Below are 6,000 nucleotides of genomic sequence, written 5' to 3'. Positions count from 1 at the left end.
ATTTTAGGGCATCTGGGATGGCATTGCTTTGTAATTGTGTCAAATCCTCAGGTTTTAAAGTCGAGGACTTGGGGCCTCAAATGTGAAATTGCACATTTGTGACTTAAGTGACATGCACTGTGGCTCTGTATTCTCAGTATCTTTCTCTGACTGTGCAGCTCACTGAATTCAGCTTACACCTGAGCAGAGAGGGGAGGTGGATGCTCAGGTTTATTTTAGTGACTTAGAATCAAATTACCAACTCTGTCCCCACCTTTCTTCAATGAAAAGGAGCTTTATCAAATTTTTGTTTTATAATTTTCACAGGCATTTATAAACCATTCTTAATTTTATTCCTAGGGAATTTTTAGAATTACAGACTGAGTTATTGTACTCAGAAGCAGAGTATGAGCCCAACATATACTAATCATTGGATTTCCATCATCACTTAGCGTTTGCCCAAAGTCAACACCAAAGAGTCATAGACAGCATGCTTTTGCTTAACTGTCCATTTGGGCTTTGTTTATCCATGAAATGTAGGAAGGCTGAGGGGGTGGTATAGCTATATATCCATGTGGATAAGTATCTATATCCGAGCCTAAATATGAATATTAAGAGGAAAGGAAATGGAGGAGAATGATTCCATCGGAGTCTGGTGATGGGAGACTGCAGAGAGAGGATACAAGAGACTGAACTGGACTGGCCTTGTTGCAAGTGAAGGATCTGGTGCTGCTTTCGGATGTTTGTCCTTTATGAGTCTAAACTTTTTCTTAAGCTTTAATCTTTGTCATTGTCTTAAAGTCAGCTGGTGTTTTCTTGTACATCGACTTTGGTATGATGGTGCTTTGCAAGGATGTATTTATATTATAATGGCCAACATTTGGTCAGCCCTTGTCCACTTATTCACTTCCCCTTTTTGTAAAATAAGTGCTTTAATTATAAATTGTATAAAGGTACCTTGTATAAACCCCCCTTTTGATTATTACAATAAGCTGAATTGTAACAAATGAAATGTTGATTTTTATAATAAAACCATGGAAAAATCAGTGAAAAAATGAAATTGTCATTTCTTTACACCAAGAAATAATGAAAATGGTTGTGCTTTGTGTGATTAACACTGCTGTATTTCAGATAAAAGCAAATGCAGCTTTGATGCAGTTTGTTTGAAGACCTGAGGAGGACTCTTGACTAGTTCAGGGCTGAAGCGCCTGTGCCTAGAAACATTGAGAAGTACAGGAGCTTCAGCACTGCCTTGTTCTCGTTGATGACTGTGAGCAATGCCTCCCCCTCTCCTAAATTAGCGCTAAAGCAGTGTCGCTTTTCCTTTTGTGGAGCCCAGTGCGATGATGTTGTGAGAGATTTGTAGAGCTAAACCAATGAGAATGTCTGTACCAGGTCCCACTGAGCCTCACTTTGCTAGTGTAATGGAAAATGGCAGGTTAAGTTGAAGCCACATTCTAGTGTAAGGTCATATCAGATGCTTTTGAGTTGATCTTGAGAGAAGTCCAATTGTCTCCACTTTTCCCTTATGAGGAAGGAGAAAAGGCCAACCACATAGGTCACGCCGTTTCCAGTAAAAGGGAGGGAAGAGCCACAGCTTTACTTGAACTTGACGTGGTCTCCCGAATGGTGGAAAAGCCGTGTGTGTCTTCAGCCTCCTTTTGCCAAATAGGCTTTTGGTGACATTTATACAGTCCTTTTGTTTTGGTTTTGGTTTTGGTTTTTCAAGACAGGGTTTCTCTGTAGTTTTGGTGCCTTTCCTGGATCTCACTCTGTAGATCAGGCTGGCCTGGAACTCACAGAGACCTTCCCGAGTGCTGGAATTAGAGACATGAGCCACCACTGCCTGGTTTATATAATCCTTGTCATTTGCATTTTTTTCCTTGGATGTACAGCTTGTGTAGTTTCTGTAAACAGCTCAGGATGAATTGTGGCCAATGCTGTCTCTGTCATTTACATCATTATTCAGTCTACACATTGGCATCATTCTCGAAAGCTCAACTTGAGATTTGCAAATTCAGATTTAGTCAAAGCAGAAAATCAATCTTCCTCCATACAAAGGGTAAAATGAAAGGTAATTTTATTAAATTTGGCCAGCATTTACTATGCATCAGACACTATGCTGAGTCCTCCCATTACCACATTCAAAAGTAATCAACTAATTGATGAATAAACTTGATAGGAAATGCCTTTTGGAGCATTGAATTCTCTGCAGTAAAATTTTTATTAAAGACAGGTTGTCAGTACAGAGAAAAATAAGACTGGGACATAGATTCTGCTGTTGTGTCATGGGGTTGTTGTCTTAGTTACTTTTCTATTGCTGTGCTATGACACTGAGACCAAGGCAACTTAGGGAAGAGTTTATTGGAGGCTCACAGTTTCAGAGGGTGAGTCCGTAGTCATCATGATGGGAGCATGGCGTCAGGCAGGTAGACATGGTGCTGGAGCAGTAACTGGGAGCTCACATCTTGATCCACAAGCACAAGATACACTGGGAATGGCTTGGACTTTTGAAATCTCATAGCCTGCTCCCAGTTTCACATGTCCCCGGACAAGGCCACCCCTAACCCTTCCCACACGGTTCCATCATCTGGGACTGAGTATTCAAATATATGAGCCTGTGAGGGCCATTCTTACACCACCACAATTGTTAAGCCATGTCTGGTCACATTTTTTAGATTTTCTTCCCTTTGGGGAGGGTGGTGGTTCTTCATTTGTTCTATAACAGGCTCATTGACCAAGCTGACTTTGAACTCAGAGGTCCACCTGCATCTGTTTCCTGAGTACTGGATTAAAAGTATGCATCATCATGCCGGGCATTGGTGGCGCACGCCTTTAATCCCAGCACTCGGGAGGCAGAGGCAGGCGGATCTCTGTGAGTTCGAGGCCAGCCTGGGCTACCAAGTGAGCTCCAGGAAAGGCGCAAAGCTACACAGAGAAACCCTGTCTCGAAAAAACCAAAAAAAAAAAAAAAAAAGTATGCATCATCACTGGGCAGTGGTGGCACACGCTTTTAATCCCAGCACTGGGGAGGCAGAGGCAGGCTACAGAGTTCCAGGACAGGCTCCAAAGCTACACAGAGAAACCTTGTCTCAAAAAACAAAAAAAAAAAAAAAACCAACAAAAAGTATATATCAAGCCTGTACTGACATGCCTGGCTCCTAAGCATGCCTTAGTTTCTTCCCCATAAATGTTTTCATTATCATTCAGTTTATAACTTTCTGGTTTTCTTTGAATAATCAATCGCACAAAAGTATGCTTCATTTCTAAATATTTTGGGAATTTTCCAATATTTTGTTATTTTAAATTCCAATTCCATAAAGGTCAGATTTAATCCTTTTAAATTTTTTGAGACTTGTTTTATCAGCCAGACTGTAGTGATGGCAATGGATATTTCCAGAGCTCTCGAAGAGAATGTGTACTCTGCTGGTGGTGGGTCTAGCCTTCTAAAAGTCAGTGGGATAGCTCATGTCTTCTATATCATGATAGGTTTCCTATCTACTGTTAATGAAAAAAACTTGAAATCTTTGAACGAACATCCCCATGGCCCTACACCTTTCATCTTTTCTGTTAGTTCCTGCCTACACGATAGGATTGTGACATCCTCGGATCTGTTCATCCTTTGGCATTATGCAATGCTTTCCATCCCTGTATTTGACCTGAAGTCTACTTGTCTGGTAGTACTATACCCACCACACAGCTTCCTTGTTGTCCTGCATGCTTTTCTATCTGTTCACTTTCAACCTCTCTTTTTGTGTCTAGATTCAGAAATTAAAGATGCATGATCAGTGTTGAGATGGCTCAGCAGGTAGAGGCAGATACTCTGGCTGCCAAGTCTAAGGACCGGACTTTGACCAACATGGAGAGAACCAACTCCCGATTGTCATACTCATAAAATAAATGTAAATGAAGGTGTCAGCCCCACGTTTTAATGAGGTCCTTTATTCTTTTGTTTGTGTTTGTATGCTTGTTTTGAGACAGGCTCTCACTATGTAGCCTAGGCTGCCTTAGAGCCCACTCTGTAGACCAGGCTGGCCTCAAACTCAGAGATCTGCCTGCCTCAGCCCAAGTGCTGGGGTTTTTTGTTTATTTGTTTTGTTTTGATTTGATTTAATTTTTGAGATGGAGTTTCTCTTTGTCGCCCTGGCTATCCTGGAACTTGCTCTGTGGGGTCTTCTTTCTTACCCGCTTGTTTTCTTCGCTTTAGAGGAGATGCTTGGCCATTTCTCTAAAGCAGATTTCTCTTTGTGACTCCACTGCCTACCGTTTCTCTGTCCCTCTTCCTCCCTTTTTCTCTCTTTCCTTAGCCCTCCTCACTTCTGAGATAGGGCTTCACTTTGTAATTTGGGTTGTAATTTACTACATAGTCCAGGCTGCCCTGGAACTCAAATCTTCCTGCATTTGCTTCCTGAGTATGGCTTCATGCCCAGCTTTAGTCTAGTGCTTCTCAACCTTCCTAATGCTGTTTCCTTTTAATATAGTTCCTCATGTTGTAGTGACCCCCAACCATAAAATTGCTTTTGTTGCTACTTCATAACTGTAATTTAGCTACTGTCATGAATAGTAATGTAAACCTGGTATGCAGGCTATCTGTATGTGTCTGTGTGTCTGTCCTTTCTTCATCCCCTCGTTGCCCCAGTTAGGTCAGTCCTTGAAGCCATGCAGAGCTCAGCGCCACACAAGCTTGAGGACCAGAGTTTGGGTCCTCAGAACCCACATAAATGCTGCGTGGGCCTGGTGTACCTGTAATTCTAGCGCTCATATCAGGCTTACTAGCCAGACTAACGGTGTTGGTGAGCTGTGGGTTTAATTGTGAGACCCTGTCTCAATGAATATGACAGAAGATTCTCCATATTAACCCGGGCCTCCACACACATGTATGCACTTGTCTGTGCATCCACACATGTGCAAACACACACCACACCACACATATTTGGGAAAAAAAAGTCTGTCCAAAGGCTAGCAAGATGGTTCAGCCAGTAAAAGTGCTTGCTGCCCAAGCATGACAGTCTGAGTTCAATCCCTGGATCCATGGTGGAAGCAGAGACCTGACTCCTGAAATGTCCTCTCTTTCACCTCTACATATGTGCTGTGACACCTGCACTCTCATACCCACCCAATATAATAAAATAAAGTTGAAAGTTCTATGTTCAAGTCTCTGCTTTCAGTTCTGTGCAATCTACCCAGAAATATAATTGCTATGTTTTAGACTAATTCTGTTTTTAATTTCTTGAGTAGTTATTCTGCTATTTCCAAAGCTCCACACCTATTGGAGGAGCTAACAGTTGATGGCTGTCAAGGGAGGGGGAGTTACCACTGTAGATGGTTCATGCCTCAGTGGATGGCCACATACCCATATCACTAATTGGATTCAGGGGCTTAAAAGTAATTATATAAATACACGTACATATATATGCATATACATAATATGAACATCACTGTGTAATCAAAGATGCCCTTGAATGTATGATCCTTCTGCCTCAGTCTCCTGTCTGCTACCACACCTAGCTTCTACCTTCTCTTGTTTACACTCAGATCTACCACCTGCCTTTGCCTCCCAAGTGCTGAGATTTAAGATGTGCACCACTATGCCTTGTCTTACTTATGTCCTCTTGATGTGTTGAAAATATTTTGTGTTTGTACAATAGGTGTGTGCACTCGTGTGCATATGCATGTGTGTGTGTGTGTGTGTGTGTGTGTGTATTCAGTGCATGTGTGCTGTAGTGTGCATGTGGACGTCAGACAACCTTGGGTGTTGGTCTTCATGCTCCACATTGTTTTAAGATAGGGTCTCTTTGTTCTTCCATTGCATGCATAGCTGGCCTGCAGGAGTCTGGAGACTGTCTTGACTCTGCCTTCCATCTCCCCACAGGAGACCTGGGATTACAGATGCGCATGCTACATGTCAGGATTTTATGTGGCTTCCAGGGATTTGAACCCTGGTTCTCATGCTTGTATTACCAAGCACTTTCACCCAGTAAAACCCTCTCCCTAGCACGTGTTCAAATTTTACCAACATTC

The sequence above is a fragment of the Peromyscus maniculatus genome, chromosome 3, assembly GCF_049852395.1.
Source record: "Peromyscus maniculatus bairdii isolate BWxNUB_F1_BW_parent chromosome 3, HU_Pman_BW_mat_3.1, whole genome shotgun sequence".
Lineage (NCBI taxonomy): Eukaryota > Metazoa > Chordata > Mammalia > Rodentia > Cricetidae > Peromyscus > Peromyscus maniculatus.
The sequence above is the reverse complement of the archived record's forward strand: the minus strand, read 5'-3'. Positions refer to the sequence as shown.